At 46.7% G+C, this 26,468-nt stretch overlaps 1 protein-coding gene across 5 annotated transcripts in view; it reads left to right on the top strand.

The window, feature by feature from the left end:
• Positions 1–1,480: 1,480 nt before the first annotated feature.
• The window catches only part of LOC128905371 (sodium channel protein type 5 subunit alpha-like), a 222,076-nt gene continuing 197,088 nt past the window's right edge, over positions 1,481–26,468 (top strand). For all 5 annotated transcript variants that reach the window (XM_054191393.1, XM_054191392.1, XM_054191391.1 and 2 more), the window contains exon 1: positions 1,481–1,623. The gene's annotated coding sequence lies outside the window, so the exon portion shown is untranslated. The remainder of the gene's footprint in view (positions 1,624–26,468) is intronic.

Genomic DNA, 26,468 nt, shown 5'->3' with positions numbered 1-26,468 from the left:
TTTAGGTAAAAGCTGCTGTTCCTGCTCACTGGGGTTGCTGCCCTGCAAGCGTGACCCAGGCATTGGTTCCTGAAGGCTTGACATACTTGGGGCAGGCAGCTGCTGGAGGTGCTGGGTTCAGTTTTCTGTGGGGTGATCAGACGGTCCAGCCTTGGCACTCTTCACACCTGCCCACTTCCCCTGTGTGCTGGGGACCCCTTGCTATGCCCCTGCTCCCTAGCCCTCCTGGTTGAACCCTCTCTCCAAGCCCCCCCGTGGCAACCCCCAGCTTCCACTGCAGCTCCAACACCACTTCTTCCCCTTTCCACTTTTCTCCCTCGTCTTGTTTATCCCACCTTGCTCCCTAGCCCTCCCTCATCCCCTCTCCTACCTTCTTTTCCATCATCCCCCTTACCTATCCCTCCCTTCTTCCCAGCCTTCTCCATCCCTCCTTCCTCCCCATCCTTCTTCCTTTCCCACTTTTCTTTCCTCACCCCTGCCTATCCTTCTTCCCCATCCTTCCCCCATCCCTCCTTCCTCCCCACCCCTCTTCCTTCCCCACCTTTTCTTCTATGATTCTTCCCTCCCTCACCTCTGCCTATCCTTATTCCCCATCCTTCCCTAACCTGCCTTCCTCTCCACCATGCCTTCCTTCCCACCCCTCTTCCTTTCCCACTATTTCTCCTTCACTCCCTCACCCCTGCCTGCTCTTCTTCTCCATCCCTCCCCTCTCCTGCCTTCCTCCTCATCTGTCTCCCTACCCTTCTTCCTTTCCCACCTTTTCTCCTTCCCTACGCCTCACCTTTGCCTATCCCTTTTCCCCATCCTTCCTTTCTCCTGCCTTCCTCCCCATCTGTCCTTCCTCCCTACCCCTCTTCATTTCCCACCTTTTCTCCTTGTCCACTTACCCCTACCTATCCTTCTTCCTCATTCTGCCTTCCTCCGCATCCCTCCTTCCTCCCCACCCGTCTTCCTTTCCCACTTCTTTTCCTTCCCTCCCTCGCCCCTGCCTATCATTGCTCCCCATCCTGCCTTCCTCCCCACTCTTCTACCTTCCCCACTTTTTCTCCTTCCCTTCCTCACCCCTGCCTATCCTTCTTCCTCATCCTTCCCCCATCTCTCCTTCCTCCCCGCCTCTCTTCCTTCCCTCCTTTGCCCCTGCCTATCCTTCCTCTCCATCCCTTCTCCCTCCCTCTTCCCCACCTCCCTTTCTCCCCCCCATCCTTCCCTCTCCCCCTCCTTCCCCACTCCTTCTCCCCCAGCGCCCCTGCCCATCCCTCCTCCTCCTCCTCCCTTTCCCACCCTCCCAAAATCCCTCCCTCCCTCCCTTCCTCCACCGGCTGCAGGGGTCGCTGCGGGCCCGGCTGGGCCCGGCGGGGCGGGGAGGGGCGGGCGGTGCCTCCCCCCCATCCCTCCCCTCCCCATCCCTCCCCTCCCCGCCCGCCCCCGCCGCCCGGCCGGGGCTGCGCTCCGGCGGAGCCGCGGCAGAGACGGCGCGGCGGCTCCGAGCCATGCGATGCGCTCCGCGCCCAGCAGCCGGGCCCTTCCCGCGGGACGGTACCGCTCGGGGACTAAAAACTCTTGTGGATACAATGAAGTGGCTCTGGGACTCTTGGTTTAGCAGGAAAAATTAAATAAACCAATGTAAGTTTTCTCTTTTTTTTTTTTTTTTGTTTGCTTGTTAATAAAATAATAAAAAAAAAAGAAAAAAAAAGTCAAAAAGACGTCCGGTTCCGCACGTATCGTGGAGAAGGTATTGGTAGTGTCGGGATTTTCCCTTCCCCAAACTTTCCCCTCGAGGCGGGAGGAGCAGTGGCACAGGCACAGCGGCCATCCCGTCCGGGCAGGGTGGCCGAGAGGCTACCGGGGGCTGGAGGAGAGAGAAGTTGAATCAGCAAAGCTTGTGATGGGGTGTAAAAGCGGAGGAGACAGATAGATATTTTGCTGTTGGAAGGGTAACTCTGCCGGGGAATTGGTCTAGTTTCTATCTCGTCTCTGTACTCGGAAGAGCCAGAAAGAAATAACAACACAGAAAATACTCTGCAGATTGTTTGGTTAATGTCATGTGGCGTCAGATGTGTTGGAGTGGAAATTTAGTGGCACGTTTTGAAGGGAAGAAATGAACTAGAATGGGTATTTCTGTGGTGGCAAGGAAAATGTATCATTCTCCTGTACCATGAGATGACTGGTATTACTTGTTGTAAGAACTGACATGTTTTAAGTGTATATCTTAACAGCACCACTCACCTCAAAGCTGTTTGCAGAAAACATCTGCTTAAAAGAGCTGGAGCTTTTACCTGTGCAAATTAAAAACTTGACTTGGCTTATGCAAATAAAAGAAAAATGGGGAGAGCTGTGTTGCACTCCAGCAAGGTGATCATGATTTTATCGAGGCAGCCCTGAGGGGAACAGTGACATACTGGGAGCACTGTAAGAGAGAACGAAACCTAAATTAAAGCAAAACTTATGCAACCAAAGCGTGGCTGGAATGGGAATAAATCAGACCTTTTTATTTTATTTTTCCTGGAGATTTGGGTGAGGAGGTGGAGGAGATGAGCTTCTAGAAAGCGGAGAAACACACGAGCCACGCACACCTCCGGCAACAGGTCTTGTTTTGCCTGGAAAGGATGAGCTGAGCTTTGTGAGTGCTTGAGCCGAGCCTTTCCAGTTGCAACTGGGGCAGCTGCTGATCTTGCAGACGGGTGTCGGATCTGGAGCTGGTGGCCCCGATTTCTCCCACCGCCGGGCTGGCGAGCAGCTCTTCCCGAAATACAGGGCGGATGGTGGAATAAACGCGGCGATTCAAAGAGGATTTGTCAATACTAAAAATAAACAGGCCCGCAGATGTGTCCTAGAGGGTCATGTCCAGGCGGAGCATTTTCAGGGCCGATTTCACGATTTTGCGATTTTCCGTCCCTGTGTCCTGTCCAAGGTGCTGAAGTTCATTTTGCTGCGATTTCCGAGGATTTCGGGGCTTTGCAGAAGTGGTCTTGGAGGCTTCCTCTCGTTTGAAAGCGGTGTGTGTGTGGGTCGCCCCCCGGGTGGTACGAAGAGAAAGCAGGGATGTGTTTTCAGACACGTATATTTGATCCGTCCTTTTGGCGTGGGAAAGCAGGCCAGGTGGAGCCGCAGATGGATCCGGCAGATCCTATAAGCTTTTGGTGGCAGAGAATTGGAAAGGTCAGAGCTGTGAAGCAGTGAGGAGCGAAACCCCCTTATTCTAATGGACCAAGAAAATGGTGTTTTTGAGAGTGTTGCTGCTGTTGGTTTGAGTGCATTGCCTCTGATCACGGAATCACGGAATCTTCAGAGTTGGAAGGGACCTCTAGAGATCATCTAGTCCAACTCCCCTGCTAGAGCAGGATTGCCTAAAGCACATAATGAGACACCTGGTTATGAAAAAGTTTGGAGGAGCTCAGTGTCAGGATGGGATGGGAATGGTGCAAATGGGAATGGAATGATGGCCACTGATTTTGGTAATATCTATTTTTTTTTCTGGTGTAGTCTTTTCAAATGGCAAACATGGTTGACAGAAAGCTTCAGAAATAGAGAATCATTAGAAAAAAAGCATGTCTTTTTGGAACAAGTGTCTCAACGTTTAAGCAATGGAAGCCTGTCCTGCAAGTTGTGATATTTTTAGATTAATGTGCCAAAAAGTCTCAGCCTTAAGTAGTGGAGTTTACGTAACTTTTAGTATGAGGCAGAGCACAGTATTGCCAGAAATAATCATAGATGAATATGTTACTTAACTTGTACGCGATTGGAGTTTGATGTTGTAACGTATTTTTCTCAGTTCTTGACACTCATTCTGAACCCATTCATAGTTTGGCTTTGTACTTCTGTCTGAGACTCTCAAAGGAGTTTGCAAACACAAAGGGTCAGATTTTAATGCCTGTGTTTGCACAGAGAAGTAGTTTATACCATGAAGAGTCCTGCAGATTTAAAGCATGTAAAAACTCTGTACAGTACGGTAGAGAACTGATATTGTTTCATACCCTCGATCATTCGTCAGAGCTCACAAAGGTATTCAGTTGCATCATTAGGTATGTAGCCTAAATACCTTGACCATGAAGGGTGCAAGTAGACCATGAGGCTTCCTGACCCTGAATGACAGCTTATGGGTACAGGCTTTAAAACTGCATCAGAGTTGAAAGCATTATATTCCTGGCTTGAATCAGAAACTAGTCTTGGTTCTCGCTGTGATGGACTAACACCTGTGGCACCACCTAACACCTCCCAGGACTTTCACAGGCTGCAGGGAAACGTTGAGTAGTTGCTGTGTTCTTGATTTAAATGTGTGGTCAAAATCATACTTTAAAATGTACTGATAGGAAATGACATCCTGACAGGCATAGGGAATTTATGAAATATAGCTAGTTTTAATTTCTTTAAAAAATCCTATTTATGATATCAGACAGGGATTGACCTTCTCTTTTTCTTTTTCTCTTTTTCTTTTTCTCTTTTTCTTTTTCTCTTTTTCTTTTTCTCTTTTTCTTTTTCTCTTTTTCTTTTTCTCTTTTTCTTTTTCTCTTTTTCTTTTTCGTATCTTGAAGGAATGTTCTGGGCATGTACATGAGGAAAGGACATTTTGCGTTGTGTATTAAAGCAAGTTGGGCGGTCGTTCGGAAATCCTGGTCATGCTTTTCAGAAGGAACAGGTTATTATCTGTTATCACCTCAGATACCTTAGGTTTTGGAAGCTCAATTTGAAAAATGTAGAAGAGACCTGTTGTTTTCAGAGGGTGGGTGCTCAGTTCTTCCTGAAAATTACTACCTTGTACGTTGTCTCCAGCCGTCCTTGTGAATTACTTTGGAAAATTATAGCTGTGATAGTTAAAAGGTGACAACAAGTAATTTCTCAGTTCTGTTAAATAAAACTGAGGTATCACAGAAGCAGCATCACTCTTAAGTACATGCTTGACTTTTCTGCTTTGTGTTTACATGCCGCCTTGAAGTAGGGCCTTAATCATAGTATGAAACAATTTATATTTGAAATTCTGTCATTGCTTCTCACTTTTACTGTCTAACCTGGGGGAAAACACACAAAATCAGGCATATTCCTGTTTGCTTATCGCTTCCACAGTGTCATGTATGACTGCAAGCTGTTCAGATAAAGATGTGTTTGTTTATTCTTTAAATACCATCGTCCTTATGAATATCTACAAAATGAAAACTCTGGCTGTATTTCTATTGATCTTGGTTTATTATTTACTCTGCAAACCAAACTGATGGGCCTGCTTTCACCGGGCTCTGTCTCTTTGGGTTTCTCTTGCAAAGTGACAGTTTCTAAATCAGGAAGGAAATCAGGTCACATTTCTGGCTCTGCAGGATTTATCTCATTGCTCTTCTTTCAAAGTAATTAGAGTTACTAATAATGAGGAAAAGAAAACTTTTCCAGAACTGGAATGTTCCTAACCCCTCTCTCCTTCTTGCAGTTTTTGTGTCACCGAAGAGATTCCGGATAGTTCAGAAAGTTTGCTGTGGAGGATCTTTTTGCTCCATTATACAGACAGTGACTTCCTTTAAAATTTAGATGCAGGTGATAGGACCACAAATGTACCTTCTTTTCCTTAGATTAATAGCATTTCCTTATTTGTTTCCCACTCATCCCGGGACGGTGTCACTGGACCAGCTCCAGGCTGCCCAGTTGTAGTGAGTGAGATCCCAGATTTCAGCCTGGGAGAAGAATGAGGAGACATTTACCAAAGTTATCCCTCATCCCAGTCCCTAAGCAGGCTGGGGATGTGGTGAACACACGGGTTTTGTTAAGTGCACGTAGTACGAGCTGTTGTGATGGCCGTTTGTACCCTCCAGTTTAGGTTTCTTACCAGTCCCAGTTGATGGAGGTGTATTCCCAGGATAGGTAACGAATGAACCGCAAAATTTCCCTCTCTTCTAACATGCCCACATTGGAGGAGATTCATCTCGGCCTCCTGAGAGGAGGTCACCTTGAAGTCTTTGGTGTGCAAAATTTTCATTGATGTCAAAAGATCCCTTATCTTTCATGGCAAAAATATGCCTCCTTGCTCTTTGTAATGAACAAAGCCTCTTTTAATCAAAATTCTGCATGACAAAAACGGCTTGGTTTTTTTTTTATTTTTATCACAATATTGCAAGAGGTTTTTAAATGTAGAGATATCACACATCAAATAATAACGTTGTACCAAAACGTGCGGAAAAATTAAAAATTCTCTTAAGCCCTGAGTTTTCCCTTTGCCTTTTTGCGTTTAATTTTAAAACGAGAAGATTTTCTTTTCTATCTTGAAAAAAACAAATCAATTTTTTACCAGATTATTTATTTCAACTTTCATCTTGAATTGAACTTCCCTGGGTCACTAAACTTCTGCCAAAGAGGCTTCATACTGCAATACTGAGAGCCCTACCAACAGGTTATAGATTCTTTTTAAAGCTTGCTGGATTCCTAAAGTACTAAAACTGCTCTGCGTCCAAGTTATCATTTGAAAGATGTCTGCAAGTTGTGCTTTACTAATTTTAATCCAAGTCCAGTATTGGTATCTGTTATTTAAAAAGTCTAACAGATATCGAGTTCATGTTTAAGTGCATAAAAGTTCATTCACTGAACACAGACTGTGGGCAGGAGTGAGGCGTGTGTGTTAGAAGCAAGGAGTTTCTCTCCATGGCATTTGCAGGCTGATTTTGACAAATAAACCAGGTTTAGGGGTTTTGGAGAGGTCTTGGGAGGGGGGACTTGTCGGCGGGACTTGTCGGTGGGGGGGTTGATGTTTTTACAGGCTTTAGAGAAACTTGAAAAATCTCAGCAATAGGAAGTTATGGAAAAACTTGCCTGCGGACAAATTCTTTCAAGACACGTTAGCTGGAGATAGATTAGATATTAAATTTTAGGCCAAAATCCATTCTCAAAGACTGTATTATTTATAAAGTGATTTTTCCAAGATTATTTTTCTTATCATAATGAAATGGTCACTTTATCCAAAGAAATGGATGGGTTTGTTAGTGTCTCAGTGGCTGAATACGCCACCGTTCCTCCTGGCTGGCTTTACAACATGCCAAAAAGGGTCTGACAAGCTTTGTGTGCGTCACGGCTCCAGGTTTACAGAACCTTTGTCCTGGGTAATCAAAACAGGACAGCAACAGAGGGGTTGTTTCTGGTGATTTTATGTGAGCAAAAACTCGCCCCTGTAGGACCCAGCTCAGATTTTATGCCCCGCTGCCAGCCCATTTCAGTCCTCCGAGGAGCATCTCTGCTGCCGGGCTGTACAAGGGCAGGCACAGCCCCTAGGAATCCCGAAAAACATGATCTTTAAAAAAAGTGATGATTAAAATAAATAAATAAATAAACAAACCCTCACCCTTGTGTAAAGCTCGTTAAGAGAAGGAACTCTATGATGAAGTTTTCATTTTTCCCCGTGATGTAGCTACCGAAAGTGGGCACAGGGGCAGGGAGAGAAATATTAGCGGGAGGGTTTCGGCGATGGGAGGAAGCTGAGGATGCAGCCGAAGCCCCGGGATGGGGACGGGGGTGGGAGGGGAGGATGAAATATTGGGAGGGTTTCAGCCCAGACTGAAGAGCTCTCAAACACATCGTTAAAGTGTTACAGGCTGACCCATAGACCGGCGTTTAGTGTTGTCTGAGGCTTGACACGTTAGTAGCTGTTACATAATGCACAATTATAAAATCACACTAAAGCCTCTTTAAAATACCTGCCTGATTATAACAGGGTAATTATGCCGCGTTTAACGGAGCTGGGTGCTACGGGGAAGGGACCCCCCTGCACCAAAGCCTGTTCCTCTCCCTGCCACGTCGGAGGCAGCCCACGGTGCCGTCCTCTTGTCCTGGGGAAGCCCTAATCCTCCCGAAGCCCCCCAAGGTTGCGCGTCTGCTCCCCGCTTCGCTCTCCCTCGCCGGCTCTCCTGTTACAGGGGTTGTCCTTTCCTTCCGGACGGGGATTTCTGGCCACCGCTGCTCCCCATATTAGTACAGCCGGCGTGACGGCGTGACGCAGCCGCCCTCTCTCCCTCCCCGGGGCCGAGCACATCGCCTCCGTTGCCTCCCCAAGTCCGATTTCCAGCCTCCGACATCGAGCTATGCGCGGCTCCCGTGCTGCCGGAGGGGCCGGAGGTGTTGCCAGCGGTGTCTGCAGCAAGGGGCTCTGGAAAGCACTGCAAGTATCTTAAGAATTTTTTTATATTTTTTTTTATTTTATTTTATTTTTCCCCCCCCTTTATCTCTTTTCAACAGTGTTTCACGTCGAGAGGTCTAATCTCCCTCGATACCTGCGTGTAATTCTCATTCATGCGAGCGCAGGGGCGGCTGCTGGCATGTGCTGTGTATTTCTTGGGAAATAACCCCTTCGGAGTTGCGGTGCGCCACAAAGTTCCCCCGGTTTGCTGAAGTCCTCGTCGCTCTTTTCTTCCCTGCGTCCGTCAAGCAGAGGGACGGATCCTGCTCTCGGCTCCGCCGGCGTAAATCCAGATCGATTTGTTTGACTTTGGCGGAGCTAATCCAGACTTACGCAGCCCTTTTCCCCGAGGACTTCCCCGTTTTTTTTGCTGTAGGTGACAGCTAGCGGGCCGATGTCAAAGTACGTCTGATGTAGTCAGATTCCCTGTCTCCAACCATTAATTATTCCCTGGCAAAAGTTTCTGTGGAAGAGCGGTTGTATTTGAAAACAATGTACAAATTATGTTGCTAATTTTAGAAAGCTAGAGGGACTTTTTTCACCTCCTGTTGAAACTAAATATAATTTGAAAGATACTGTATGAAGATTTAAATATAGCATGCAATTATGTGTTGCATATGAATAGTTTATCTCATTTTTAACGTTTAGTTTGTTTTTCCATCTTTCTCAGCAGACAGCTGTTAGATAAAGAGAGAAAAGTAAATAGTTGTTATGAAACCGTACGTCATAGCTAAAAGAAAAGAAAAAAAGGAATCATCATAGGAATATGGGAAGAAAAAGGCAGAATAAATCCTCTCTGCTTTTCCCCCTTGTCCCATCCTTTCCTGATACTTCTGTAGTAGTACTTTAACTAAAGAAGTACTTCAGTCTAGAACAAATTTCCTGTAGGTCCATTGTGCTCCTGTTCCTGCTGGGTCCAGGCCGTTTTGAATGGAAGCTCTGAATTCTTCACAGGGGGATGAAATTGGGGTAGAAACTTTCCAAGGAAAGCCTCTGAGTTCTTGGGTTCCTTTTTCCTTTAGTGGAAGTTTTGCTGGAGCTGCCTTGGGTTTGCATTTCTATGAAGTTGCCTAAACTTGATGACCCCCCAAAAGTTATGTCGTGACCACACGGTGTGTGGGCAAGCATCTGCAAGGGGTACAGATGTCCTTCTGGCTGCCCCGGAGGGCTTGGAGAACTTGCTTTCTCCTTTAGCCGTGAAATGCAGCACTGCTTCTCATGTGCTGTTAGATCTGCAAAACTTTGTTCTTTTTCTTAAAAGATTCCTCCGGTTTTCCCCAGGTTTTTCCTATTTTTGTGAAACCTGGGCGGTGCCGGGCAGGTCTTGCTCTGTGTGTTGTGAGCTCAATAGTCAGGACCCAGTGAAGCCCTTGGCTTTTTAGCTGCTTCTCAGGGCAGGCCAGAAAGAACCTAGAAAGACTGCACCGGGTCACATGTTGCCTTTTTTAAAGAATAAGGAGAATGGCAAAAAAGACCACCAAAATAATAAGAACAATAACAATTAAAAAAAAAAAAATGTCCTGATGTTTCTAGACTCCTGGGAACAGAAGAAGTGGCTGAATATGAGGTTATGGTCTGAAAACATTGAAAGATTCAGGGCTGTGGTTTTTTTTATTATTAATTAGCTAAAGTGATGTTCAGAACCTGAAACCAAGGCTTTTAGACACATCTCTGGTGCCTAATTCTGCTCGCTGTCTCGTAACAGGGTGAATCAGGAGACTGTTTATTGAAGTCGGTGATGCAGCGTCGACGTAAAAACAACATAAGGGAGATGGAGGATTTGTTTACGAGCGTAAAAGTCCCCTGGACAGTTTAACACTAACAGTGAAAATTACTGATTAGCTGCAAAGCACAGAGCTTAAATGTAGCTGAAATAAGTTTTCTGGAACATTTCCAGAACTCTTTTAAAGGCCTGATGCGGAGCCCAGTGAAGCCAAAGGTAAAGCTCCTTTTGAGGAGCCATATCATCTTTGGATATGGCATTACACTTGGAAACATCATTCCCTCCATGGAACTTTCTAAAGCTGTCTTTTAGGTGTTTTTTGATTAACTGTTATGCCAGATGTAATGTCTTTTATATCCCTTTAGTGCTTGGATTGGTTAAATACAAGAAGGAAATAGCATAATTAGGTTGTTGCACATGAAATTCTAATATTCTACGTATTTATTCCTTCATTGGGCAAGCCATAGAAAATCATCTTTTGTTTGGTTTCTCAATGGGTTTACTATTGCTCTTGTTATCACAGAATCACAGAATGGTTTGGGTTGGAAGGGACATTAAAGATCATCCAGTTCCAATCCCCCTGCCCTGGGCAGGGACACCTCCCACTAGAGCAGGCTGCTCAAAGCCCCATCCAGCCTGGCCTTGGACACCTCCAGGAACGGGGCATCCACAACTTCCTTGGGCAACCTGTTTTGCATTTGTCCTATCCTGTACTTTTTGAAACCACTCAACAATTCAATTCAGAGGTTCAGGACTAAAAGATATTTGGGTTTTGCAAGCGCTGTTGAAGGACATTCCTGGGTAAATAGTAAAGAAACTCAGAGGAGTGGCACACCTAAGAAAGTGAGTGTAGGGTGACTCAGCCACCCTACTACACAGCAATGAATCCACCAGAGATCCATAGGGATGCAGATTACCTAGCTAACGTTGGTTGTTCACAGAATTTTTATTGTATTATATCATATTGTACTGTATTTTATGTTTGGTGTCCCATTGCCAGGCCAGTGACTGCTTAACCTACATCAACCAGGTTCACGAGGTCAGGTAATGCCAGGTGAAGGCTCTAAGCATGTAGTTTTAAAAAGAATTGGGAAACAAAGTCCTGGGATTTCAGCCCCCAGCTGTGAGAGCGCCTGTGGTCCTGTCAAAAGACCAGAGGAGGTAAAAGAGGGACAAAGATGATGTCCCAGAGGAACATGGCCCTCCCTCTGCTCTAATCCCGTCCCAGGCACTGTTACAGCTGGGTCTCCCTACACGCATGGGGGATGCTTGACTGTATTGTCTCTGCTGACCACTGATAGGCATCAGACAGGGATTAATAACCATATTTATGCATATATATATAGAAATTATATATGTTATTTATATATGTATACATATATGTATAAAAAAACAAATCAGGAATGAAGCAGGGATCTTGAAAACGCTATTTCCAGCTCCACCAGTTGCATACTCCTCATTTCACTGGGAACTGGCATATCTGTGGTGTCAGATGGGATGTGTGTGCCCATCTGTTGCAAGAAGCTGGTGCAAACTGGGATGGGAGGCAGCGGGGGCTACGCTGAGGATACCCCTTACATGTGCACTCCTGCAGCGAGGCTGGGGCTATGTCTCCCCCAGCCCTTGCCGTGGCCATCACTGTGAGCGGTAGGAGGAAGGGAAAATGGAGGCTGTCCCTGACTCCGGTAATCCCCAGCTGCCACCGAGCCTCCCGGGAGGCACCCGGGGCCAGCGCAGATTAACACAGCCCACAGCGGGGACTGGCCTGCGGCCAGCATGGCCCCGGGATCAAAGAGCATGGAGGTGGCCGAGAGCCACCTTCGGGCCCCTCCTCCTCCTTGCCCCGCTCTGCAGCAGCCTTTGCCTTCCCCGATAAATAAACCCACCCTCTGCAGTTGGTTGCAGCTCAGAATGTTTTTTCCCCTATACGTTGCGTAGGGCATTTGTGGCCGGGTGTTCTTTCTGGGCTGATAATTTGGATATAGTCATCTTTCTGTTGGGAGAGAGACATGAACACGTGCTGGCTGCCTTTTTTCTTAATGAACCGAAACAGGGTCTTCTGACTCCAAATGATAAATGACGATGGCACAAGGCCAGGAACCATCACAAGGCTGTCACAGGCAGATCCAGTGCAGAGGCACGTAATGAGCTGTGCCCAGTTCTCTGCAATGTCCTTGCTGGCCAAACCTCCTCTTGGAGGAAAGGAGCAGGAGGGAACTGCATGTATTGTTATTTTGGACTTTAAAAGGTCATAAAGAGTCGGGGAGAACACAGGCATGTGCACAGCCCACACTGAAAATGGTATATATTGATGGCAAGCTAATGCCCTTGATTTGGTTTGCAGTGGGTGGCCTAGCTGAGAAGTTTTATCCCTGTTCGAGGGGATATTTTGGAGGGCTGCTTGTCTGCCAGGATCAGGAGGAAGGTGTTTTAAAACATGCTTTAGAGGGACCATCAGCATTGTCCCCGTCAGCTCCAGCATCGCTCGTGCCCCAAAAGGCAGAGCGTATTTCCCTGTGCGTGGGGAAGCCCTTTCAAGGAGGTTCCTTGTCTCATGCACTGCCCTTGGGCACCTTCATTTTCAACCTCATCCCTGGCTGATAGAGGCTTTGTAAAGCGGTGAGTGCTGCTGACCGGCCCTACAGCCACCCACAACCAGACCCATCAGCCCCGTGGCTGATGATAGGTTTATTTTCCAAGATGGAGATTGTGACAGCTCTATTGGTTTTACGGTGAGGTGGTACCTCGGGGTGGCCGAGGAGTAATAATGCCTTAACTTTTGGGATTCAGTCGAAGTCCTGCTCAGGCAGGAAAGAAGTTGATACGTGGAGGAATGCTCTTGCAAGGCCATTTTCTCCTCTCACTTCAGAGGACCAGGGTCCCGCCTTGAATGCAGAGCACCATCACTTCATGAGTATTTTAAATTGTTTTAATTAAATTAAATTTAAACCAAGCTGAACATGCGCAGTGGTTTGCAGGACCACGTGGCTGAAAGCAGGACTCAAAAAGCAGCACCTCTCACAGAATCACATTTCGCACATTTAGGTCTGAGGGATGTAAAATATGTTGGCTGTTTTCTTCCCAGTGCCAGTTTGGAAGCTGGTTTTATGGTCATAGCTAGCTCTGCATATGTTTGAATGGTTCCCTGGTACATGATTTCTTTCAGGAGGTTCCTATAATGTTAATGAATGTGAAAGTTGTGATTAGCATGGGAGATTATTGCTTATAGCAACTACACAATGCATTAGGCTACCCATCAGTCTTGCTGTTAGAGCACTCCACAGAATTCAATAAGTCACATTATTTACACGGTTGCCTTTACGAGCTTGGGAAACTTTGCAAAACGTCTTATAATCTAGGCAACGGCTTTGCTAAAAAGTGAGTTAGCTCCATCGATTGCAGTTCTTCACTTTGGCTACTGAACTGCACAGTAAAAATAAATTAAAGAAAAGCATAATTGAGATCAATCTCTAATTGATTTTTGCTTGTCGTATCCTGTTAAAAGCAGAACCAATGCTTTCTGGATTGTTACTGGTGTTCGGGAGCTTTTTAGAGCTGCATGCAAGAGAAAGCATCAATAGCAGAGTGCAAGATATCTTAATTTGGGCTTCATACAGAGTTTTAGGCACTTAAATGTCAGACTAAAGTTCAAGTGTTCGTCAAAGTCCTACGAGGATCTTCAATGTCAATGAAATTCCTATTAAAAACTGTCCTGTGAGGCTTTGCTGCCTGGAAATGCTGGTTCCTTGAACCAGAAATTGCACGGACTGTTGAAGCAAAGGTGTCTGCGGGATAACGGGATGGCTGGAGAGAGCTTCCGAGCGGGGAACATCGGGGGAGCTACCACAAGAACCAAGCTCAGCTGCTTTGCTTTGGCTGTGGACGGGCTGGGGACAGCATCCCGGAGGGCAGGGATGGGCCGTGTGGTTCCGTTCTGTCCCCGCACCTCCAGTGAGGCCGGGGGGGACACTCGGATTGCAGCTCCGGTGCTAAAGGTGGTGGAAATCGCTCTTTCCCAGAATCAGGAGGTCAGGCAGAGACCCCCTGCGCGATGCTCGGCGTCACCCCTGTAGCACCCCATCCCTCTCCTCCATCTCCAAAAAGTATCACCCGGCTCCCTCCGCCGAGGCTGCTGCTTTTCTGGATGTTTGTCCCTGGACCGCCAGCCCTGCGCCTTTACGGGGGGGATGGAGGGAGGGGAGAGCCAAAACAGAGGAAAGCCTATTTTTAGGCTGACTATCTCCCACTCCCTGGCCGGCTGGGTGCCAATGAGGTGGTGTCGCAGGGCGACGCTCGCCCGGCGGTAACGCAGCCCCAACGGCAGCCGGGCTGCGGCGGGCGCTGGAGCAGAAAAGGAGCGGAGATTTGAGCCATCTTTCTGCAGCGAGGGGACCCCGAGCCTGTCTAGATTTGCAGTAATGTTGTTGTTTTGTTTTTTTTTCTACCATTGCATCTGTTTATTTTTAACTGGATAGCTTTCTCACCCCTCCCATCACGTTTTATAACAGAGCTCCATACACACCGTGTCGTACGGTGTTTTGTAGCCCAAGTACAGGGTTTCAGCTTGCGCCTTTCTGTTCATTTGGTAGTGGGATAAAAATTAAAAAAAAAGGCTATAAAATTGAGTCTCAACCCCATAATTTAGAGATTTTAAAACCATAAACTAAAACTGTGATCATCTACTCTGTCTCCAGAATAGCAGAGGGCTCCCGATAATTTGTTATTGTTTGAGCTACAGCACATACCATATAGAAAACAGGAATTGAGGGGCATGGATTTTCCATCCTTCAGTCTTTGATAAATTATCAGTCTTTGGTAAACCATGGCAAAATTATTTTCTTAAAAGTGTGCACACTACACCTAATTTATGTTTCTTTTGTTCCGGTTCCTGGACACTGGATTTCTTCTGTCTTAGTCTGACAGACTGCAAAGTGCTCTGTAATATGTGGAGTAGTTGTGTTGTTGTAGCTGTGTTTGTCCAAGGGTGCTGGTACAGTGATTAATCCATCCCTTTACTTTCTCTTTGGTATGATTGAGCTCTCCGCAGCACTTACTATGTGCCTGTTTTCCAGCCTGTAATTCTCCTCGGTGATACTTCCCTAAACCATTCTAATTTATCACCGTAAACCTTGCGTCTTGGACATCAGAACTGAAATACTCGACAGGGGTAATGTTCCCATCAAATTATATTACTGTCCTCCGGGCCCTGATTAACCAAGCCCTGCATCAGCTATTCTGCTCTTTTGCCCAGAAAGCAGAGGCCGACAGCCACTCAGACCTTCCTGTTCATCCGTATAAAAAGCTGCCACAACCGTGGCTTTCTTCTGGTGCTTTACAACAGTGCCCCAATACCGCAGAAAGCAACGTTGATATTCAGAGTACATCTTGGCCAAGTCTATAGTAACTCTTGGGTGCGATTACCCTGACTTGTTGATTTCAAAAGTCCAGCTAAAGAAGCTGGTGTATGTTGTACTTCTTTATCGCTCTTAAATTGGAAAGAATGTCATTCTCGGCATGTTATTGCTCCGTCGCATGGATTTTTCCCAAGTACAGAACAGAAATATGTATTGAACATTTCTGCCCTTTCCATGGTGTTGCGCCTGACAGTACTTACAGGATACATTTTGTTCCTTATGTATTTGAAAAGTTCCTTCTTGTCCTTAAAAAGGCCAGCAATGTCTCTCACTACAGTTTTCTCACTGTGTCTTTCTACTCTATCACTTGCATCTGAGTTACATGCATTATTCTCGACTTCCTTTTATTCTTTTTTTTCTTTTTTTTTTTTTTCTTTAAAGCTTTTTGCACTATGGACAGTATTTCTTTGTACCATGCAAGACATTTTGGTTGTCAGAGAACAGGAGACAGAAACTTTTTTGAGCCATTTGGTGCCCAGGGAGAGTGACTGTACAGTCTCTGCACTACGTGGCCAACATGGGATTTGAAGGACAGTGCAGCAGGTAGTTGGAGAGAGCTGGGAAACGAGGAAAGGGAAAAGTCTCCAGCATCTCATTAAGGGTGAAATCCTTTCTCTGCAGAAAAAGCCTCAGCAAAACAGATCTGCTTCACATCACCAAACCCTGATGCACCCCTTTTAATACAGGGCAGACTAAGGAGGGCAAACTGTTGATACAGAGCGGTCTGGTATGTGTTCCCACATCATATTGCATGATGGCAACTGCAAATATGGTCTTTTTCGCCCGTGAAATGTGGTTGCAATATCATGCCACCATCTTCTGTGTTTCTGCTAACAGCCCACACATAACTGAGACGCGGGAAAATGATACCAGGGTCAAAACCGGAGTCACCATCCTACAGACACTGTCTTTCTGCAGCCAAGCAGTAAATTGCTCCTCTCTCACTTCATCTTAAGCTGGAGACTGCAACAAAACGCCATCCTTGGGATAGTGAGTGGCCTCAGCATGCTCTTCCTGGGCTGAAATCCCCAGGACTTCTGCTCTGTGGGAAAGACCAGGCTGGGAGGTGCGCTATAGCACTGGGGCAATGAGCCGAACACCAAGGATTATGAGGAGGAAGGATAACTTCCCAAATCATGACTGAATCCCTACAAGCCACTGAGATTTTCTTTCATTTACTGAAAGTATCAGAATTCAGTCTTTCAAACCCACTGGTACTGGGGTCCCTTAGGGAGAGACACAAGGCCTCCTGGCTTTGACTGAACCTGAACTCTGGGCTGATGCATATTTATTTATTATTATTTTCTATTTCATGCTGCTGATTGTCCTAGATGCAGGGGAGGAAAATGACTTTCAAATGAGAAGATTTTTCATAAGCCTACAGCATAGCTATACTTGGAATGCAAACTTTAATCAGTTATTTGCTGGAAAAATACGTAACAAAAGTGCAATCTCTGCTGGGTTCCTTTTCGTCCTGGTTTCAGCTGTAGGATGGTATCCCTTGGAAGAAACATGGGTTCTGTGTAAAGAATTTAGGCTCTTTGTAAGCAGCTTGTGGCCGGGACCATCTACCTTTCCTATGTGTCCTGAGAGTAATAATAAATATTAATAATAATGATGAAGTTGGCTTTGTGGGAAAGCTGTGATTCACTAGCTTTAGAGTATTTTTAGTTTTGAGAATTTCTAAATCTTAATCTTGGATTCAAGTGTGTCCTTCTTCAATTCAGAAGCAGCCAAGTTGCTGTACTCTTGGTCAAAGGAGTGCCCTTAACCCCAAGGAGGCATCACTCCTTCCAGCCCCCCAAAGCCTCTTGCCCCAGGCACCTTGCAGGTAGCCACACACCAAACACAAGGAAGCTCTGCTGCAAGCACAGCAGTATCTCTCTGGGCTGATTACACGAGCTCTTGAGGGTCCGCGTCATCCCTCACCATCCCACTGTGCCCAAGGGGCAGTCCATGCCGCAAGAGCGTTCGCTGTGCACCTAAAAAATCACAGGCGCTCATGTAAGTGGTTGCAATAAAGAGCTACCAGAGGAGGCTATTTCTTTTTCAGGGCACAACAGGAGAGGCTACTTAGCATAGTTTTACATGCTGCTAATGTGGTTTTATTGCTTCTAGGACCTGACCTACTATCGTTGTGTGCTGCTGTATTATGTGCTATGGATGCTTTTACTCACTTGGAGCTGGTCCAGGGATCTCTAACGGGGCTCTGCGCTGCATGACCTAGGTGTGCTCAGCATGACACCACCCCCTGCGCTGGGAAAGCTGGTTTATCACATTGCTGTGGACCGGGAGGATTAGGCTAGCAGCCCACTCTGCCTTATACTGCGGTCTGGATACTGCAAAGTGATGGGGGATGCCAGGGAGCGGCTGGAGGGAGGGACACCTCTGTGGTCCCCATCAAAGCATGAGGCCATGGGTTGGTTCCTTTTTGCTCCATTGTGGACTCAGCGCGTGTGTGTAGGGCGTTTCAGTCCAAGCACTGGTGTGCAGGGGATTCAGTGGGCAGTGAGTCATCCCCTGCTGCTGCTAATGGGAAACCTGAAAGCGTCCAAATAAAAAATGGACAAAGGATGGTTTCTCATATTCACGGTCCCCTGCACCACTGAGCCTGGGAGTCTTGCAGCCACGGCTGCTCTACTCCATCCCATCTTCTTCCTCCAACGGGTTGAGCCTTTGGGGGGGAGAGGAAGGATGAGGTGGAAGAAGGTGGAGGAACCTGCAGAGAGTTCTGGTGAGGGAAAGAGCTCTCATTCATCCTGACCCACCACCAGAACCACCCCCTGCCTTATAATTGTTCCCATCGCCAAAATAATGGCTCGTAACACTATCTGTAGCCCTTTAAGCATTTACCACAGAGTTGTATTTATTAATATAAATTATGTTTTGTGTGTTTTGGTGTTGCTAGTTTTGACCTTCTTTCCCATTCTACAGCCTCAAATTGCTAAAGTGAAGATTTGCTGTTTGTTGTGCTTTTTATGGTTTCTTGACAGTTTATAGCATTTTACGTTTGGTACAGTTTTCTACCTTTTTCCCCCCTCCGTGTTTAAAATGCTGATCCAGGCAATAACATCTTGGCTGTGAGGCCAGTTTCTTTCTGTGATGCCTAAATACATATGGAGAAAACCTTCTTTTGGTAAACGGTGATTCTTGTGCCTGAATAACCCATGTGGACCTTGTCTGTACTTTGAAAATCTAAAGACTTCTTCTTTGTTACCAAAGTAGCAATTTCATATTGGAAGTGGCAAAAATTTTGTATTATGGAGGTAAAAGCTTTGGATGATGATGTGATTTTACTGTTGGATACCGTGAGCACAAACACGCGTGTTTAGCTTTAAGTCAAAGGAGGTACTCATACGTGTTACCTGCCATTATTTTTAGAAGTGATTTTTTAAGGGCAGGGCTTTGATTGTCCAAACACTGTTCCTGGCTTTTCCTGTCCGTGACACTTCTCTTGTGTCTCTGGGTGGGGAGAATGGGTGAAGCCACAGGACAGACTGAGCCTGGGGCTGGAGTGAGGGACAGACAGAGCTCCTCAAAGACTGATGGAGTTGGGCTGGGAAGCTCTGCAGTCACTGTCAGTTCAACCAGCCTCAAGGAAGCTTGGGCTGGGCTGAGATATCCTCCAGAGGAAAGGCTGCAGCAGCTGCGGCAAGGGGAATTGTAATTTTGGAGGAAAGGGCCATCTCTCCAGGGGGGAGAGCCTGTGCCTCCTTGAGAATGGGAGGTGGAGATCGTTCTGAGTGATGTTTGCCTTGGTTGCTTTTGAGTCGTCTGAATGAGGTACCTGGGCATGTGGCAACACTGCCAAACTGGGCTGAAAAATCAAGGGACTGGATCTCAATGAAGAGAAAATAAGATCGCTGCTACCTAAACAAATTACTGGAGAAAAAAAAAATTAATAAACCACCAAAACATGACATCACCTGTGTTTATTTAGACAGCATCCTTCCACAACAGGGAGCACCATTTTTCTCATTTTACAGAGGTAGAGCTGAGGCCAAATTGCATGCCCAAAGTCCTGTAGAAACTGCACAGCAGAGAGTTGGCCCTGCACCCTACACTAGCAAACAAATTGTTGGACCACCTCCTCAAACCTCCACAGATAGCCCCAGCATGGACTTTCCAGTCCCAGGGGCCTGATGAAGGATCCGTAGCTTACCAGAGATTCTGTCTTCACCAGCATTCATTTATTTTTCTCAAAACATTCCCACTCATGCCTCAAATTCTGCTTTAGCAGAACATTCCCCATCACCTTGCTTTTGCTTCCTTCCAAGAAAGAGCACCTCCCACCCCAAGAGACAGCACTGGATTCAGGCTTTTCATGAACAGGAACTGCGTGTGAGCATGCATGATACAGTTAATCATGTGTAGAGACAGAACACAACTTGTATGGCAATGCTCTTGTATGACCTCAGGCATTGTTTGGTTGGTCTCGATGATCTTAAGGGTCCTTTCCAACCATGCAGATTCTGTGATTGTCTGGAGATGCCTCTGTCTCCGTACCGGTGCCATGTGAACCTAGAGTTTCTGCACTCTCACCATGTGCTTTGCTGAAGTAGGGTGGCTAAAATGTGCTGCCTAGGTGATCAAACACAAAAAAAGGGATGGTGAGTTTTTCAGCCAAGGTCTATTCTGCTCTCCAGTCCTTGAAATGGACCTCTGCTGGGTTCCTGCCTAACTTTTTCTCTGCATGGAATTTGCCATGCATGTGGAGATGATGCTGCAGGAACAACAGAGTGTTCAAAGTTTGTTGGCTTAAGTAGCTCTAACGCTGATCCTAGCCCTGTAGAGACTCTGAAAATGCAAACTCAACAAAACTGCTGAAAATGTGTTAGAAAGCTTAGCCATGGGCATACAACATCTGTAAAATATTTAAAAAGTAGTCAAAAAGGGGAAAAAGTTAAGAGCGAAAGGAGAAGAAAGCGTGCTGCTAGTTCAGCAGAAAAGACAATTGTACCTGCTAGTGGCAAGAACAATTTCATCATCTGATGCACGGACTTCTTCCAGCTTGTCACAACAAATACCGCACACCCAAGGCTATTTGTTGCATTAGCAATAAACCAGCGAGCACAGGGAGCCGCAGCTCATGTTGGCACATAAGCTAGGCACCAGTCACCGCCTGGGCAGATGTACGACCGTTTAGCAAGTTGGGCAAATGGTGAAGACGTGAATCGGAGTCACACTTTGTTTTCCACCTCCTCTAAACTGGGTGTTGGTCAAGCCCAAGTGCTAAGTCAAGCCTCAAGTGGTAGTATTATCTACTGTTTTGCTAGGAGTACTTAAAAGACGCCTGTCACCCAACAGCTGAAGTTGACTTTGCTGTAGTTAAGATAGGACCAATCTTTATTCTAGGACTGGGCAGGGCACAGCAGCAGCTGTCTTCAGATCCCAAACGGCAGCTCAGACATTAATCTAAGGAGAAACCTGCATTCAGCTGTAAATGAGTAGGACATTATTTATCTTACTCTGAAATCAACCATGGTGGAGATGAGATGTTTTTCCCAGTATGGATGAATTCCAGAGGTAGGATCTGTCCTACAGACACAGCTTAGCTCCATCACAGAGAGCTGCATCAGAGCAGCGGTACAGCTGGGGCTCAAACCTTTCTTTGAGTTTGTTGCTAAGGTCTGTCGCGTTGAATGACACACGGGAGGGAATTAGCAGTCAGACGTGTGCATATCCCACATGTAACGTACTCAGGTGGTCTGGTTTGCTCAGAAGGCAGATAGCCTCACACTGCAGTTTGCTAGATTCTTGACAAACCAGTTTTAAAAGGTAGTCCCAAGTTGAGTGTGTTGCAGTAGTGCAACCTTGAAACTGCAGAGACCTGAATGAACTTGGTGAGAACTCCGTTTTATAAGGGTATGTACAGTCCTCTGGATACCTGAAACGAAAGAAAGGCACTCCTTACAGCACAGCCAGAAATAATCCCCCATGTTGCAAATGACCCAGAGGACACATGCTGGAAAGGATACGATGAGGATGAAGGAAGTCCACATTACTCTTGTTAAAAGCACTTGAAGGTAGTTCTCTGCTGGACATCGCTCTGATTTATCTTATTTGAGGTAAAATCACCTGGCTTCATCAAGGTTCCTGTCTGTTCCAGGAACTGGATGAACAGGGAGACGAGTGAGCTGCACCTTCTGGAAAAGGATTGCAAAATAGTGTCATTGGCTTTCATGGTGGAACTACGTAACCAAGGTGGATATAACTTTGCAACCCAGATTTTTCTCACCATCTTGACCTGAACAAAGCTGTTCACAAGATAAAGGAATACAGAGATGAGAGTAACAGCAAAAGAACAATTAGATGAACTATCCTCTGGGAAAAAAGTTCGTACTACCTTGCTTTCTCATGGTGGCCTTGGGGCTGCCTTCAAGACAAGACTTGCAGGACATGCAAACAGTAAATCCCGAATCCCAGGGATGGGTACAGCAGATTTGAACCTGAAAATCACAGACTTGTTAATAATGATGGATTAATATATCAGACGAGTGTCTACAGGCTGCCTGGGAAATGCTTGCATGGGAAGGAGAGAGGGACAGAGCACGAGGTAACTAGAGACCATGGAGACTGATCTCTAGGCCTCCATTGACCAACCCACAAAAAGCAATTCCACCAAGTCCAGTTTGGCCTCCCAGATTGTCCTTCCAATTTTCAAAGCCAGCAGCTCTGGTTTACATGTCAGATGCTGATTTTGAGGTGAGAGCTGCCTCCAGAACCAGAGCTTGACTGATGGGAAAGCAGCTTGGCTGTTGAGCGGGAAGATGACCTCCCATTGTGGGCATAATTACTGCATTCCTTGACTGGGAGAGGAGCGGAGCAAGCCTGCCTGTGTAGGACTTACATGGAAATGGCATTTTTATGGGAATGTCTGAAATGCCTCTTATAGGCACCCCGTTAAACACTCCTCTCAGTCTGGCCACAGGCCAGACTGGAGTCCTTTGAACTTCTTGCCCTCCAGGCAGAATCCAGGGTTGAGTTTTCCTACTGACTTCCAGGATGCCAGGTCACTGCTAGCCGTAGTGAAGAGAGCCCAGCTGCCTAACGCGTTGCCGACAGCGTTGCGCGCATCTCTTTGGCCGCGGTAGCAGCTTTGCAGACACATCCGAAGTCAGGCTTTGTCTTCTGCACTTTTTGTGGCACTGTGTCCACTGGCAGACCTCTGTTTTTAGCAGGGTGAGAAATCGGACCACAGCTGGTAGCCAGGCAGTCTGCCAGTGTGCTGGGCGCATCAGCCATTTCTCATGATACACAGCAGCTGAGCTAGATTTTTTTTTTTTTTCTTTTGGTGGAAGCTTTGAAACACGTTGAACTTACCATGTGGGAAAAAGTCCTGTTAGTCCTGTGCTTGTCTGCATCCGTTTGTAGCAAGGGCACACGAGTTTGGGAGCACATTTCTGCTCCTGGCTTAAAACCGGCTTTTAGCACACTGCGCATGCACGCACAAGATCTCTTGTCAAGATCCCTAGGTCCCATTTCTAGGTGCAGATCTACGATGTGGTGCGTGTAGGCAGGAAAATAAAGCTAAAAGTGTGTGTAAATTCAGAGGCTGCTTTTGCAGCTCTCGTGTGCCATATGCTGCTCTCGGGAGAGTAGGATTTCAGCCCAACAATCAGGCTCCTTTGGGAGGCTTCCACTGCTGCTTTGCTGCCCTGGTCAGAGGCTGTGCATGAAGTTACTACCCCTGAACCAAAATGAGGATTGAACACAGCCAAGGAGGCTGAATGGCTTTCACGGTCTCGCTATTCTGCGTGCTTTAAGGGATTGATTCACGTTATCAGCGTTGGTTTCCTCCTCTTCCTTCACGAGCTAAGTTTTAGACTTTACTATTTCAAGGCAGAAGAGGGTAAGAGAGGATGCCACAATATTAATCCCTGCACAGCCACATTGATTCTGCTTTTCTAACGTTATTATTCAAAACTGGGAAAAATAAAGGTCCTGTTGCTTTGTGAGTAGCAAAACTAATTCAGCATTGCTTCCTATGGATCTAGCTCTTTTATCTTTAACTTGCCCTTGCAAGCCCGTAGTCTTTTCCTGACCACTGCTGGGGGTAAGTGGCGATGTGTGCAATGGTTTAGTGAGGATTCGTTTGCATCCCTAAACTGATTGACACGCTGACTGCCATCGCTCAGAACAGACAAGGGGTTGGAGCTGCAGCGTAGTGGGGGGCACTAACTACCGTTGATTTATTTTACTTAGCTCTTCATTTCTATAGGATGAGTAGGTGTTTAGTGTATCTGAAATGCCTACTTCCGTCTCAAGTGTGGTTGAAATTGGCCAATGGATTCAAAAGTTATTAGAGGGGATTAAAAGACAGACAGCATGATCAGATAAGCCTGTTTCCTCAGAAAACTAGGCTAAAAAGGGAAAAAAAAATCTAGTGCAAGGACTCCTGCGATGTCCTCTGTACATCGTGATTTTTCAGTGTCTGCGGTGGTTAATACTGGAAGCTGAGTATTTACAAATGGGTGATGCAGCACATGCAGCAACGCCTGTGCTCTGGCTGTTTATTTACACTACACCTGCAATATTGAATGTGGTCATCCCACTGATGTGGCATCAGTCCTCTCTGTCTCGCCAGCTGAAATTTGCCACGTGTGCATGAGAAGTGATTCCAGGTTATCCACATCTGAACGCCCCCTTGCCCAAAACAGGATTTAACTGCCAGGAGACAATCCCCGTAGACCAGTCACTGTTTGTTGAGGGGCTGTAAGACAAGCCAACAGGTTGGTCATTGTGTGTCCTCGAGCAGCTGATGAGGACTTTGCTGCTTCTTCTCAGTCTAGGTGTGAACATTGAAATATTTTAGTTGAGTAGGGATATGAGGCTGTGCCCACCTCAGCCTCAAATATACGTTTTACTGACACCTTTCACAGTGGGCAACATTTTGCTGTTTAGAAGCTGCCATTCCACTCTATAAATCAATTTTGCAGACTCTGGGAGGTGGGGAAGTCCTTGAGGTGCTGTGCTCGGTCCCCAGATAAGAGGTTGCCGCTTTGCATGTACAGCAAAGCCAATGACCCTTTGATCCCCGTGCGCATCTCAGAGCAAACACTGTTAATTGTGATCCCATGACCCAGGGGGAGTGCAGGAAAGGGGCTGGGTTTAATGGAGCCTTTCATCTGAGAGAAGGGTGCTGGGCTGAAAGCCAGCCTCAGTTGCAAGAAGAGAAATAGTTAAAGCTTGTGGAGGTATTAAGACTTGGAATTTAATTTCAGGCTAAATAAAGGCATGTTCTGGGAGATGGATTTTGAAATGTGAAGGAAGGGTACCAGGTTAAGATTTGGGGTTCTGGGTTACCTTGGCATTTCTAGCCCAATTTCCTGTGTTCCTGTTTATATAGCAGAGCTGGTACAAATTTTCAAGCAGGCACACAAATCCAGAAATAAAAGGAATAGCTGGTTGTGAACCTGCCTCCCACGCACAGAAATCCAGCGAGCCAGCTGGGCTACAGCGCTCCTCCCTCCCTCCCTTCCTGCTCCTCCGACATCCCCGTCGCCTCGGCCCTCACAACGTGCCTGAGCTCTTATGAGTGATGCTGAGGCCCACGAGAAGGCTTTCCAGAGCAGGATGGGGAATGAGCTCCAGACAACAGCCTGGATAGACCACCTTGTCCCCTTGCACCTGTAGTGCTGAGGGTCTGGTGGCTTTTGAGCACCCTCAGGCAGAAGAGGTTTTATGGCTCAAAATCAGTGCTTTGAACTCCGTTTGGAAGAATTTGGATGAGCTGGTGGACAGCAAGGCTGTTTGAGGTGGTGGATACCAGATGAAGTTCACATCTGCCAAGGAAAAGCTTTCATCTGGTGTTTGCTTGGGCTTTCAGACCTTCTGAGTGTGTCGCACCCCATCTCATGGTGCAGCTGTGCGTCTTACACGGGGAGGCAGAGGATGGGCTGCTGGGGAGAGCTGGCATCCCTTCATCTTGCTGGTGAAAGATGCAAATAACTTCACACCCTCCTGCCCTTCGTTCAGTCCACAGCGTGTTTTTTCCAGCGTCTAGCAGCAAAGTAATTTCATTTGGGGCCTCTGGGTGCTTCTGTCAAAGAATGAAAAATAGCAACAGGAATTTCTGGGGCTGGGCTTCAGCTCAGAGCCTCAGAAAGTTTATGCGCACTTGAAAATCCCTCCCGGCCCTTCCCCCTCAGCTGGGCACTTAGTGTTGTGAAGGAACGCTTGGTACCGTGCCTAGTCTTCAGGATTAGTAATTTGCTTTGTTGTCTGTGTTAATCTAAAGCCCCTGACTATGCAGCAAAAATTCAGCCAAGTTGCTTCTTGGAGAATTCCGGGAGGAGGGAATTAATCTGGAGAGCGTAATGAAGCATTGCACTGGGAAGGGTCATTATCCGTGAGCCCGGTCTCAGGGAGGGACTGAGCCGCCTTTATCCTGGTGGCATCAGGTGTGCAGCTGGGGGGAAACCCCACCGTCTCCCACCACCGCTGCCAGAAGAAAGCTCTGGAAACGGCTGGGTGTCAGAAAGCTGTTTCCCAGCTGAAGTCTGACATTTCCTCTCCTCCTGGGGACTGCAGAGCTGCCACCTTTTGGCAATTTGCTCTCCAGGGGCGGTTGAGGATAGACAGCTGCTGCCCCTACTTTTTCTGGGTTGGTTTGTGGGAGATTTGGGTGCGCGCTGTGCTGTCCAGGAGCGGGTCACTGCCCGTGCCTCAGAATTGCAAGACGTCTTGCAAAGCACTTTGTCTCGACCCTGGCCTTGATCCCTTGGCAATGTATATTCTGTATACCCCAGCCCCCACTGAAACCAGCTCAGATTCATTGTTTTCCTTTGTTGCTAATTTGTGGCGGTGTTTTTTCTTCCTGTGCTGCGAGAGATGCAGCCTCATATAACCTAACTCTGAAAGACTCCTGATCCTAGCTCCCTCCCACCCTCCTCACTCCTCTTTGTCTCATGTCTCATTTTGCAATTGCTATTATTTCATCCCTCTGGGGCACCTACTAAGGCTGCCCCAACGATGGATGCTGCCAGACCAGATACATAAATATTAAGAAAGGTGGAAAGAGCCAGACTTGCAATTGCTTTGTGCAGAACAGTGGTGGAGATGCTGTTCTTACAGCTGACCAACACAACTGCAAGCTGAGCTCCAGATTTAAAAGCCTGTAGATGCTGGTTAATATAAAGTTTTAGCTGGGACTGTAACTGGGCAGCATCTTGTGGTCAGGAAGAGAAGC

Source organism: Rissa tridactyla, chromosome 2, assembly GCF_028500815.1.
Source record: "Rissa tridactyla isolate bRisTri1 chromosome 2, bRisTri1.patW.cur.20221130, whole genome shotgun sequence".
Lineage (NCBI taxonomy): Eukaryota > Metazoa > Chordata > Aves > Charadriiformes > Laridae > Rissa > Rissa tridactyla.
Note: the sequence above shows the minus strand (reverse complement) of the source record. Positions and strands in the feature narration are given on the sequence as shown.